The sequence below is a fragment of the Phalacrocorax aristotelis genome, chromosome 2, assembly GCF_949628215.1.
Source record: "Phalacrocorax aristotelis chromosome 2, bGulAri2.1, whole genome shotgun sequence".
In the NCBI taxonomy this organism is placed as follows: Eukaryota; Metazoa; Chordata; class Aves; order Suliformes; family Phalacrocoracidae; genus Phalacrocorax; species Phalacrocorax aristotelis.
The window spans coordinates 73,402,925-73,416,733 of record NC_134277.1 but is presented as its reverse complement, the minus strand read 5'-3'; positions in this window follow the sequence as shown (position 1 = coordinate 73,416,733).

Genomic DNA, 13,809 nt, shown 5'->3' with positions numbered 1-13,809 from the left:
TGCATGTAACTGTAGACAGTATTGCTGGAGCATGTTGGGAAGCAAGACTGGTATTTCCTCAGCAAGTGGGGATGTTTGTTGGGAGACTGAGGTGAAATATCTGCATTTTGGAAAGTGGCATTACATCAGGTGCAAGAAAGGGGGCAGCCTCTTAACTTGGTAGTGAAGGGAAGAGGAGGTGCAAGACACATCCAGAGGTGAGGGAGTAGTGTTGATGGCCATTTGACTTCAGGCCAAGGGCTGAGATGCTGCTAAATGTATGGAGACATTATTTCCTTCTTTTCCTTGCCATCATGGAAGCTTGTGTAGTGATGTAATCGGGCAGAGGTGGCCTTGGCGATGGCTGCCCTGAACCTGACTGGTTGTGTTCGTAGGTGCAGTGCTGAAGGTGACCGAAACAAAAACAGCTTTCTGGCACTTTGCCCTTGAAATCCCATTGTTTTGGGGATTCTTCCTGCTGACTGACAAGGCTGTGGTGTGTGCATCTGCGATAGCGGTTGTGGTTAATGAAGTGTGTGTAGGGACTAGGGGTTGGGGTATGTGTGGGTTGTGTCTGAGCTGTTGCATTCCTCCAGCAACAGGTTGTTCACTGGGCAGACCTCAGCGTTCTTGATGAAGTGGGCTAAGCGTAAGTGAATCTCTAAGAAGCTGGGTGTGCTTTAACTGTGTGGCTCAGCAGTGGAGGACTCCACCAGGAAACTGGTCCATGGCTGATCAGTGTGAGTCAGGGGTTGTCAGACACTAGAGGCAGCCTTCTCTTCATTGGGGCTGGGTGCTCTGAAGATGAGGAGAGATGCTAGCCCTTGGCAAAAAGCCTGGAAGCCCCAGAGCCAGAGCGTGCGTCCCACTGCGCGGTGTTTGCCTCCCTTACCTTGAGGAGACACCAGAGAAGAAAGGAGGCTGCAGTCATCTGTGCTTGAGGGAAGAGGAAACATCCCAGCCCACATAACCCTGACTTCCCTCCAGGCTGTGTACCACAGCCTGAACAAGTTTGCCTAGCTCTAGCCATCCTGTAGCACGAAGGTGGTCCTGAATCAGTCATTTAGGATTGGAGTCTTGCTCGGAGTGACGTGCAGCAGGACTGCCTGTGCAGGCTGTGCAAAGCATGAGCTACCTGCCTCAGGTGTTTTCGCTAGGGCATGTTTATGTAATCAGGGTGTTTGCAGAGCACCTGAGGTGGACCATGCCAGAAAAGACCATGTTGTGCAAGTACAGACGGCCTGGAGATAGCTGTTGCAGCTGGGTATGTGCTTGCTGAGGTGGGCTGTGAGTGCAGGTCACGTGTCCTGGCCATCGCAGGGTTGAGATGTACAGCAGTGAGGCAGTCCACAGGAATGGGGTGGACCAGGAGCTCTTTGGGCCAGGACCATGAGATGAGCTATCTTTCTGGTGATCCCTGAAGCAAGAGGATGGCTGTTAAGAAAAGTTAAACATAAGTACTGAAAGGCACCAGCCTGATAGGGGGTGGGGATGATGGGGATGGGATGGCATGATTTTATCCTGTGCTAAAGAAAAAGCTTCAGAATTCAAAGTAGCACAGATACTTGGTTATGCTCTATTGGTATCGATGTATGAGGTAGGGTTTTTCTCCCCGGAGACTGGGATCGGACAGGGCCCACTCACTTTGTTTGCCATAGCAGCATGTTTATGGTGTGCCCTGCTGCTGGCACCTGTGCAGACAGAGTAGTATTGCCAGGGCAGGAATGCCAGTACCTTGTATAAGAACTGGGACACAAACAGCTCAAGGTAATGCTTCCCCTCTATCTTCTGTACTCTTCCCCCCGTTCCCTCCTCTCCTCAGGATTGCACTTAGTGGTAGGGTGCTGGGGGTTCTTGTGGGCTATTGCAAGTGACTCCCCCATGCGGCCCACCTGATGGCTCACAGCACAAGCAAATGGACCCTGGAGAGGTGGGCTGTGGCTCTTGGAGATGACCCCGAGAGGTTACTGCAGCGGTGGGGCTGAATTGTGGGGGTGTGACGCCTACCCCTAAGACTGAGAATTCCCTTCTGTTGACTGCAAACCTGTTCCTCCTCTGCTCCACTGCTAACTGGGTGTTCTAGTGTCAAAGTGGAGCATCCAAATTATTACTATTTTTCCCCCATTTTGAATGAGAACATCTGTACTGAGGTCATGGCATAAACTTGATCGCTTTTTCACTGTGGCTTTGGGAATGTTTCTGTGAGCAAGACTTTTTATATTGTCTTGACATGTTTTTCAAAGCACAAATGTTTTATCTGCCTTCTCTGAAAGTAGATTGGGGTCCAGTTCTGTCAGGCAATCATATGAATTTTTACAGCTGTAAAAGCATAGTTAACTGTCAACTGCTTTAATACTCCTTTCTGGCTGAAGTAGAAACACTAAACACCTAAAATACCAGTTGTGAAATCAAAACCCTTATAGGTAAAATTTTCAATTGGAAAATTATGTTATATTTTAATTTAAGGACCATATAGGCTTCAAGCTGAAGACAAAATGTGCTTGACCAAATCTTAAAGTTTAACGTGCTGCTTGCAGCTCCGGTCTCTGTATCACTGAGTTGGCACAGGGAAGGGCACGGCCAGGGGGATGGAGCAGCTGCCTTGTGAGGAGAGGCTGAAAAGCCTGAGTGAGGTTCCTCCATTTGGAGAGGAGAAAGCGGAGCAGTGAGACGAGAGAGGCTTAAGAAATCATGAGAACAGTGGACAAAGTGAATGCAGAAGTGTTCTTTGCCAAACCCTGAGAATAGTGGAGCTAAGGGGAACTAAAACTCCTGGAGGACTGGTTTAAAACAGGCAGGAGAAGGCGCTTTACACAGAGGGCAGGCTGTTGGGGGGTTGCAGCAGAGAGCCGCTTGTGGTGTTTGCACCAGTGCAGGTAAGCATGGGCTGAAAATTAGCAATCTAATCTGAGATGCTGTTAATTTTATTGTTATCATTTTTAGGGTTTTTTGGTGTTGGTAGGGTTTTGTTTTGTTTTTTTAAGAACAGGCTGAGCATATGAAAGACATCAAATTCTCAGGCACAGATCAGATGCTTGGAAAAAATGCACTTCTGGGAATTTGTGGCCAAAAGATTTAGTGATATTTGAAAGCTTAAGTATGTAGAGTGGTAATACTTACAACTCTGCTATCAAAGATAAAAATGTACAAAAGCAATTAATCCTCTCTTCCAGGGCATTCCCAAGTAGTCCCATCTTCCCAGTCATTCACGGGGACTCAGTGGGAGAGGTGCAGCAGGGAGGACTGGAAGGGAGATACTCCTAGCTAAGATATGCTAAGTTCCAGAAAAGTTCCTCCAAAAACATTGAGGTGTTAGAGGTTCTGGGAGGGTTCACATCTGCCCATCCCCACTCCCCCAATCTCCCCGAAGTCCTGCAAGACCCCTCATGGCTGGTTTGCACTCTGAGCAGTTGGCATCAGGCTTCACCTCGGTTCCGAGGTCTCTGACAGGCTGGTATTATTCTTGCTTCTCCCACACTATAGATTTTATTCTATGTAGCAAGCAAGGCATTGGATGGTGGAGTTCTGTGGGTTTGGTTTGATTTCCCCATGATGAAGCCAGTAAAACCAGCTTTGCATGTAAAGATATGTCTCCTTAGATGGTTTTCATTTCCATGCTGAAATATTTTGATTAAACAATGCAAAACTAGCTGTGGCAGGCTGCACGCTTGCTTTTGGCATGTGTGCTCAGGCAAGAGTCGCACCTGTGGTCCTTCGAGGTATAAAAGAAGTGAGGCCAATGTTTCCTGAGACTGATGTGTCCTGCAGTTTTTGATCACAGCTGGTGGAGAAGCTAATGGTGAAGGGGTGCAAAGGCAGAATACTGCATCCCTTACCTGGTTCTCCAGCTGAATCTTTACGTGCTATTTTCACCTGCGAAACTGTATGGCCAGTTTGAGTATGATGCTGGAAAGGTGATGCACAGATGCAGAACACGGCAGGTGCTCTGTCTCTCTGTGCCCTTCACCCTGGGCTTCTCCCCTGGGGTGCGCTTGCAGAATGATGGGGGGGACCACTGGGGTGGGTAAATGAGTAGGGCTCTCTCGCCTGTTTTCAGGGACCTGCCTGTGTTCACCTCTCCCCACTAAGGAAACGAAAGGACACTCAGTGAGTGAAGGAGGAGTGTCACTCGCAATGAACGTTAAAACTGTTGTGTGTTAAACAGCTTCACGGATTGTTTAAATGCAAAAACCTAAGAATTTAGTTTGAACTTTCTAAGGTACTGCTGTAAAAATAAATACATAACTTCATAACTCATTGTTTTTACAGTGGTAATTTTGGTCCTTCTAAAATGCTACTAGGCTTTCAAAGCAAAAACGCGGACCCTCTGCCTTAGCATCTCATTACTTTCCTGGTCTTGACATAATCTTATATTCTTTGTGCTAATTTTCATATCCTCTAGAGGGAGAAGTAAGTTCTTGCTCAGACTATGTTGAAAAGTGTTAAGGCTCTATATGAAAAGTGCTAATGATGTTTCAATTCTCTACATCGCTTTCTATAAATTTTGGTGGATCTCCACATGGCACCTAGGTTTCTTTTTTTTTTCCTCGTGAATTTCTCATTCTTGGACAAAGTTTTATACTTTGAGAGGTGACAGGGACATAATTTGTTCAGGGCCAGGCAGGGGCTGCGGCAATGGTATTAATGCTGGGTTTAGGATGAGCTTCTAGATGGCACATGATGGGCACTTAGGAGACTTTTCTTTCCCCCTGGATGTGTGAAGACTCATGGTAAGAATCTAAAAAGTGGTAAGGACGCTGTTCTGCAACTGTCCAAAATTCATGGGCATAAACACCAACCTTTTGTGTAATGCAATAGTTAGCAATTGTTTTGCCACAATCACTTGCCCTAAATACAGTTTGAGCTGTTGACAGCTGCTTTTTGTTTTTTTTCTCCACCACCACACCCCACACCCCCCCTTGTTTATTTTCAAAGGATTGACATAAGAACAAACTTGGCCCTTCTTCCGGGCATGCAACAACCTGCCTCCGACCTCTGCAGCCTGCGTGGAACTGTAAGCTCTCCCAGGCAACAATGTGAATGCTAGACCTAGCCTACAGCACTAGATTTAGGACTATCTAATCTAGCCCAGAGATCTGTGTCTGCTTTGGAGTTTGCAAAGGCCACGAGGCTGGAATTGTTCGGCAGGACTTGCAGTTGGCAGGTATTCCTTGGGGTTTTTTGGGTGTGTTGTGCTTTTTTTGTTTGTTTTTGTTTTTGTTTTCTTCCCCTCAAGACAGCAGGCTATACTGGGCTGCTGCAAAGCAGGATGAAAGATGGGCAGTGACCTTCTCCTGGCATTAGTACTGGGCTAAAGGCTGGTGTGAAGGCCGGTGACGGGGATATGAGGATGGAAATCTTCATTCATATCTGTCCTCTTGGAGAGGCTTCTGGATCCAGAGTGTTTACTTGGCATTCCTGCTCTTAAGCTTTGTTTTTCATCCATTTACCTAAGCTGAGCCCCAACCCTTGAAGCCTAGGATGACCCCAATGCTCCAGGCTGTCGCCCCCCTTCCAGACTCAGCCAGGGCTGGTTCTCTGTAGCTGGCTGCAGCCCCCCACTACTCATCAGGGTCTGTGGGCAGCTTTTCTGTGCCTCCAGCCCTGAGTGCTAAACACAGTTCCAACTCTAGCCTTACCCTGAAACAGGAAAGTCCTGTATTCCTCAGGCATCATCCTGGGATGTATGATCAGCACCAGCTGTCATCTTAGTCCTCTGGCACCTAAATGAACAAGAAACAGAGCTGGTTCTCCAGCCCCTTCACTCCCTAATCTAAACCTATGAAGAGATGCAGCCAGCAGCTTGCCAAACCAGTATTGTCCAGAATCAGCCTAGTTTGGTGGTATTTACAGGATCCAGAAATGAAGTTACCTGTTCAGCCCTCTCTCTCCTTAGGCCTGGCTTGTGGGTTGCCTGAAAGGTGGATGGGACTTAGGAGGGGCGGCACTGCAAAGTCTGAGTGAATGTTTGTAACATCAGAAATGATGCTGAATTCAGAGCAGGGAGACGTCAGTCTGTGACCAACACTTTGGTTAGGGATCTGGATAGCGAGTCTGAAAAGGTTTCATTTCTTTCTGGATCTTCACCATGCAGATTGGTGTTCATAAGGTATATGAGTTAAAGTCATTATATTGGTAAGGTTGCTGTTAGCCTACAAATAGTCAAAGCAGGTTGGAGTCAAGGTTTGGAGAGGTGGGGCTGGGTAAGCAGGCTCCTCACTAGATCTAGTAAAGATTGAGTGTTGAGGTGGGGTCAGGTGTGTAGAGTTGTTTGGGGTAAGGTTTGCACTAAGGTGGTAAGAGGACCAGTTTTGGTCCACATACTAGGGTTTGCGTTTGGGATGTGCAGAGCCTGGAGAGCTGTGAGTTGGCAGGACTAGATGAAGGCTGATGCTGACTAGAAATGGGAAGCAGAGGGTTTGCTGGTTGTTGCTGTTTTAAAAGAAAAATTCTGTTTAATTTGTGTGCTTGAGATAAGGTCTTGCTTGTGATGCTTTCATACCTCTTGTTAGAAGGAAACTTGAGGAATTGTTTCTCCTCTGTCCTCATCAGGTTTCTCATTCTGTGGTCCTTGGACAGGCACGAGCTTGCGGACCATAAGTCTGCATGTGTTTGGAGCATTGTGTGTCTTTTGGGGCTACAAACAGGCCTTTATGTATGGGCTTGAGAGCTACCGCTATGCATGGTGGACCTCAGGTCTGACAAATATTTGGGCCCTGGAGGAAATGTAAGGAGGTAATACCATACTGCATGAAACACACTGTTTATGCAACTTGGTGAATATGGGAAACAGTTGTTCTTTGGAGAAGGTGATAGCTCAAGTGATGGCGCAACAGTCTGGATGGGGAAAGCAAGAAGGGAAAGAGCAGTTGAGGAGGAGAAGGGGGTTGCCACTTTGTGGTTCTCCAGCCCCTTTTGCACCATTGCTCACCCTGGATGCTGTCACCGATCTCTCTGCTGTGCTCTGGGTCCTTGCCGGTTCTGCCCCCTTGTTGGTCCAACCTGACCTCAGCTCCTTACCTTCACCATAGACTACACACCAGCTACACATGGGGCAAAAGAAAGGAACAGCAGGGAGAGCTGGAGACTCTTTTCAGGGCGGTTTTGACTTGTTTGAAAAGCCACTCCCTGCAGGGGTATGCGACTGAAGGTGTCAGATCTGCAGTGACTTGCCTCCCCGACATCAGGAGCATCAGTGCAGCACAGGGTGCAATTCATCGTTGGGGATGGATAGGGACCAGACCAAGGGCTTAATCCTGCTAAAGGCCCAACTCCGGGTGCAACCGATGGGAGTTGAGCTTTAAGGCTGGCTTAAATTGGGGCTGAAGAGTTCACAGCTGTGTCAGGGAGCCAGGCACACGGTTTCATGAATGGGTTGCATTTTTGGTGTTCTGGCACATTAGCGTTGGTGCAGCACAGAAAGTGAGTGGTTCCTTCCAAGTTGTTTGTAACGAATGTGAAAGAGCAGTTCAGAAGAGTCAGTTACATGTGTTTTTTCTTTTTCCTGAGCTGCTAATAATTACTGCCTGTAGTACCGAAGAAGAAGAAAATACCATGTTTGTTATGAGCTGTTTCAGCCATCCGAAGTGCTTGTATTAAGATGTACTTCAACATTACACATGATACACGGTGGAGAAAAAAGCCAGTCTGATCTTTCCTCAAAGTTGAACGGGGTCCAGCAGGCAATGGAGGAATTTATTTAAAAAAAAAAAAAGGCAAAATTTGTTATTGTGTAAAGGAGTCACAAAACAATTTGAACTTGCCTTCAGTGTTGGCTTTCCAAGTACTTAAACACATATAAAGCTTTCCCAATATACCAGCAAGTGCCTGTCAAACATGTTTTATGGACTATTTCCCCTCCCACAGGTGAACCAGGAGCGCGCTCTCGTCTTTTTCATTTGGGGAAACCAGTAGCAATGCCCACAGACGCTACTGCTAAGTGATTTCCACTTAAGTAGAAATGAGATGTCAGCCTTCTGCTACCAGCCAGGCCCTTTTCTGGGGAGTCCATCAATTACACTAAGTACCCTGTGGCTGCCTATGGGTTGTGCTGTGCAGAATTAAAGGATTACCATTTGTATGGGATTAATATTATCTGGGCTGTTTGCATTGTTCTGTGTATAGCTTTGAACGAGGTTTAATGAATACTTTTCCTTGACAATTGGTGAGGCTGGACAGTGCGATGTTCTCTTGCTTTGTACTGATTGGGATGCAGAAAGTGTTAGAAATGGGAGCTGAGAGTAATGAAATTAGTTTGGTGGCAAGGCTTAAATGAAAATGAAGTGCATTTTAATCAAGTCTTGAAAGAACCTGTTGTTGGTAGTGCAGCCAGGAGAAACTATGAGTTTTGTACTGAAAGGAAAGGGGACAGGTGGGGGAGAAAAATAAGGTGACACAACTGAAATCCTTCAACATAAAGGCGTAGATTGCAAAGAGCTGTCAGTGTGTGCTATGCTGTTAGCCATGCGTGGCTTTAGGGTGTGAGTGTGCAATAAGAGCACCTGCAGACTTCAGCCAGATCTTTGCTGGTGCTTTTTGCTACCTCATAGTTACGTTAGCCAGGGCCGTGAAGAGATGTAAGCTCTCAGACCATCACGGCGGCTCTTGCAAAAGCCTCCAGTGGGTGACCTCTTCTAGGAGGTTGCTTTGTACGCAAGGGGCAGTACAGGCCAAAGATGCAAAAGACTTGTGTGGGAAGGAAGCTAACAGCAGGCACATCAAAACTGTAGCATCTTAGGAGCATTTTTAAGGCCAGCGTTGCTGTAGCCTTGCGTGACTGAGTGGCTCCCAGGCTACTGGATCTGGCAGTGTTTGTCAAGCTGCGCAAGACAAGGTGATGGAACTGCTTGTGTTTTGGATGAGGCTGTGATGCCCAGCCCCCTCGTGTTCATACAATTTTTGGCAGTTGGGCAGTTTGGTCAGGGACTGTGATGCTGTATAAATGTGTCTAAAAGAAAAAGCTGCAGAGCACTTCCAGTCTTTGTCAATGGCAAGACCCAAAAGCTGAATGAAGCAAATGGCTCGATGGGCATGGGCATAGGAGCGGCCACGAGGTTGAGGCCTACGAGGGAGTTTTGGTACGGACTACTTGTAGGCCCAGTTTGGTGGCTGTCAGCGTTTGTGGGAGAGGTGAATTTAAAGGAGAGGTTTAAAGGAGGATGGATGTATTGAGTGACACCTGGTATTGCTCTCATTCATAAGAGGAGGATGGGTGGATTTTCTGGGTAGGAGATGGACAGCAGGGGAGGTAGTGCTTCCTCTGCTGTTTCAGAATGAGGATTCTTCTACATCCCTCTCACAAGTCGCAGTGAAACCCTTCCAAATGCTACAGGCCAAATTTTGTTCTCAGTTACACCCATCCAACCTTACTGAAGTCAGCAACTGTCTGTTTTGCAACCATTGCCTGATGCAATAACTTGAGGGCTACGTATCTTAAAGGTTTAAAATGTGCTTGCATTCCCAGCATTGTGACAGTGAATAATGCTGGACATGAGATTGCTGTTGCCTGAGTAACTGCTGAAGAAAAAACTGAGGTCAGTGGTGTTGCACAGTTGTAACTAACTGCACGGGGCCAGGAACACTCATGCGGTATCTGTGAGTTCATTGGGACCCAGGAGAGACGGGCCCATCTCTCCCTCCAGCTGGAATGCCACTTTCCCACATCAGACACTCCCTGCAGTAATTATACCCTTTTTAGACTCACCCTTTAGCAATTACTCGCCTAAGACCTGCCCCAAACTGACATCACTGGAAAGTCCAATAAAAATATGGCAAGCTTTCAAACCATCCCAGGAAAGCAGAATGCTGTATTATTAGTAGTAGTATTTCAATGCAGTTGTTTGCTGATGATTTTCTTAACCTTATCTTGTAACAGGAGGAGTTTGAGTTCCCTCCCAGCAAATGGCCTCCAGCATCAGCAAAGTCCTTGTCTCCTCTTCAGTGATGTACTGGCCGCAAAGGGCTTCATGTCGCTTCCTTTATTCTTCTTGTTTTTAACTCTTCTTTGCAGTACTGAATGCTTTCTTCTGGAAGGTCTGATCCTAAGCTTCTCAGGCCTCAAAATATCAGGCATCTCTAAGTTAGCAGTTGTCTTAGTTGTTGTTTTTCAAAGTACTTCTGTGTTCCTCTTTCTTTATTTAAAATTTCATTTTCAAGTTGATGACCTCTTCAAGAGCAGAAGGGTGTATTCAGAACTTGCATTTGCTCAGGAAGAGAGGAAAGCAATGGCAGCTTGCTTTACTTTTTAACTGCCTTGGGGTTTTTTTTTTTTTGGTAATAAAACTTCAAATGACTCCATGAATTGGATGCTCCATAAGGACACAGAAAGTTATCACTATTTTTGTTATAGGTACAGCTGAACAGTTGAACCTGAATCAGGGCAAATAGTTGAGGGGTTTGGTTTTCTTTTTCCATTGTGATTCTGTCTGAACTGGCATATAGCTCATCCTATGACATCAGAGGTTTTGGGGTTTTGTTTTTTTAATTCTTGGTTTGCATGGGAATAGCGCTCCAGAAAAGAACTTTCTAAACAAATAATAAGAAAGGAAACTACATGCAGAAAAAGTCAAGGAAGGTAATTGGAAAATTTTGCAGGGAATAATTCCTGTTCTGTAACACCTGATGATGGAAGCATGAGGCTTTGCAATTGTAAACAGAATTTCTTTCCACCCTGCTTGGCAATCGTGTTCATTTTTTGGGTGTAACCCTTTCATGTACGCAGCTGCACTCCCCATTCCCATAGCTAGGCATGCCGGGTAAACCTTTTGATCTTGCCTTCTAGCCTTTTTATTACAACTTTTTCAACTCCTCCGGACCAGGGTGTGATGGATGATCCTGGAGGAGCTGCCCTCTAGATCTCTGCGATTATACTGAGTTGATGGTTTCTCCCTGACAGGTGCAGGCAAGTTGATTTAAAAACAAAACAAAACAAAAAATCTTTTTAGTAAAGCGAAACCTACTTGGTGTCAACTCCTTCCTCTGCTGTCGTCGTGCTCAGGTCGGGAGAGTGGAGGCTTTACTTGCCTTCTACTTCTGCCTCTGGCACAACCATCTCTTTGAATCGCAAATGCCTTGCCTCATACTGGCTCTTGTCATCTGGTACCAGCAATGGCTGTTCCTCCAGAAGCCAAACGCTCCAACCCCTGGGAGAGCACTCCAGCTCTTAGCAACCTGTTTTTACCTTTTCCTTTCTTTTCCCTGTGTGGTTTTGTTTTCGTCTTCTGTGGTACTGACCCACCAGCCATGGAAGTCAAGGGCTTCTCCCACAGTTTGCAGCGGGCTCTGTGGGAGGTGTTAGGCTGAATCCCGCACTGGTTGCACACTGAAAGCTCCTGTTAACATAAATCTCCATATTGTGCCCTGGTAGATGCCACACACTGTTCAGAAAGGTACTGCCAGTCTTTCCAGCAGCTCCCCTGCCCCTGAACTATGGTGCAATTTGCAAGTGTTTGGCATGTTTGCAAAACACTGTAAGTAAAAACAACTGTCTGATTTCCACCCCCTTCCTCTGATTTAAATAGTTTAAAAACTAGTTACAGACCTCAGGCTCCTTGCAAATCATTACTGTGTCTTCGTGCTGGTTTGGAGGTTGTAGCATGACTGTGATCAGCCAGAGCAGACACTCTTGCAAGATGTGAAATGCCATTCTCCATTCCCTACAGTTTGATATTAAAGAAAACTTTTAATTTTTGAAGTGCTGCATATGTGCTCTTATCAGGTTCGAGGAAATACAAGAGTAGCGGCGCACAGGATACTTTGATATTGGGGAGAGCCAAGCACCTTTCCCATTAGCTTTGTGCAGGTGTATTGGAAAAAATTTCGTTGTCTGTTGTAAGATAACATGAAGCCACAGTCTGCATGTGTGACTTGTGAAGCAGTATCAAACCCCACATTTCTTTACAAAAATTAATTATCTTGAATGTTTATGCAATCTGGACCATGGTGCTTTATGTATTTTTGTGTGTGCATGCATCATTTCAAGCTGATCCTTCAAAAAAATATATATTGTGGATTTTTCTTTTTTGTTATAATGGAGGAAAAACCAAATCACATCCCCCCAGTCCACCACGTGATGCCTGAGGAATTTGGATCAAATCGTACATTGAAAGAAGATGATATACAAAGCATATGCGTCAGCTCAGTTACTTTTTAATCTGTTCCGTGATTTGTCCACACTCAGCAGCTTTTTTTTTTGGCTGCAACAGAAGCCAGCACAGTGCTCCAGGCAAAGGCGTCACCCAAGCTACCTTAGTTGATGAAACTAAAGTTGCTTCCTGAGCGTTACTGTCCTGTACATTGTTGGATGAGCTGGCTCTGCATCTGTGGCCAATTTGGATGTCTGCAAGTGATTTACTGTGCTCTGAAATTTAGCTGCTTCGTGTACAGCATCTGATCCGGGACCACCGCTGGGAGCCGTTCTCGCTGAAAGTGAGGGAGAGATTAAAGCCAGTTGAAGAAAGAAGAGATTATTTTTTATGGTCCCTCTTGGTAGTTTTTTCCATTAAAGCTTTTATTAAAAGATGTAAAACTCTAACTCTCCAGAACATCTGAGCCTTCTCTCTTTCCTGGTTGTTTCCTTTTGGTAGTAAGTTATTGGGAGATGACACGAAGACTTGCAGAGGGCTGCCTCTTCTAAAGCCTGTGCAATGGATTTCAAAATACGAATACAAAAAATAACCCCCAAACCATTCTTGTGAGCATTCAGGCCTGGATTAACAGGGGAAATTCATGAGGATGCTTTTGATCTTGATGATTTGAAGGCAGTAGCCCTTCACTGTCTTGCATATGGGTGAAACCCCCCAGGACAAGCTGAGAAACAGTGATATTACAGCAGGAATAACATCTTTTTTCCCTTACTTTCTCATAATTACCCGGAACACACTGGCTACCTATCAGAAAGGTTTAATGCATTGTCATATTTGTTGGCAGTGGAGCATGTGTCATGTAGGTACATGTGAACACAGCATTTGGCATGAATATTGCTAAGATGCCCAAAAGTGTTACTTAACTAGTACTTGGATAGCAATGTTTACTCGATACAGTAAGTATCACAGTGTCACAGAAAGTTATGGGCTGTCATATATGAGTGTAGGCATTAATGCAGGGATTAATACATATTTTCTTTACAGAGAGATGCACTGCCCTTGTCTGCACTGATTTGCAATGAAGTATAAAAACAATTATCATCAAAGAGGTTCATCAGGAAAAAAAAGGCAATACAGAACGAGGTCAGAAAATACCATATTTCTTAATTTTAATGAAAACAGATGGTGTTTTTCCAACTCTTGAGTCATTGTAAGAAAAAAGCAACTATTTTTCATCTCTTGCAGTGAAAATGGTTCTGTGTAAAAATGTGCCATAAAAGTCCTTCTCCTTCCAACCACAATTTATTAATGGAAACCTCATGAGCCTAGTATGTAGGGCATATCCAGTTATGAATATTCAGCCAATTAAAAAAAAAAAAGTACCTTTTAATATTTTCTCTAGCTGAAACATGAAGATAATACAAATAATGTTAACATATTTACAAAATTTAAGTCTTGGCACAAATACAGAAGTATCCTAAAAGACGAAAATGCACGCAAATGTGTAGCACTTAGTGTGACACTCACCATCTTTGAAAGAAAGTAATAGATGTATTTCTTAGTTATTTCTGTTCTAAATTAATGCACGAAGAGCTATCCCACCGTAATATTTCTGACCTCATAATGACTCTGTGTGGACATGCACTTAATGCTGAGATGTGTCTTTGCAAACTCTGAGTAATGGGGAGGGGGCTGCGCGGAATCGGCATGTCTCTTGCATGTTTCTTGGGTGTGTATGTGTGACCTG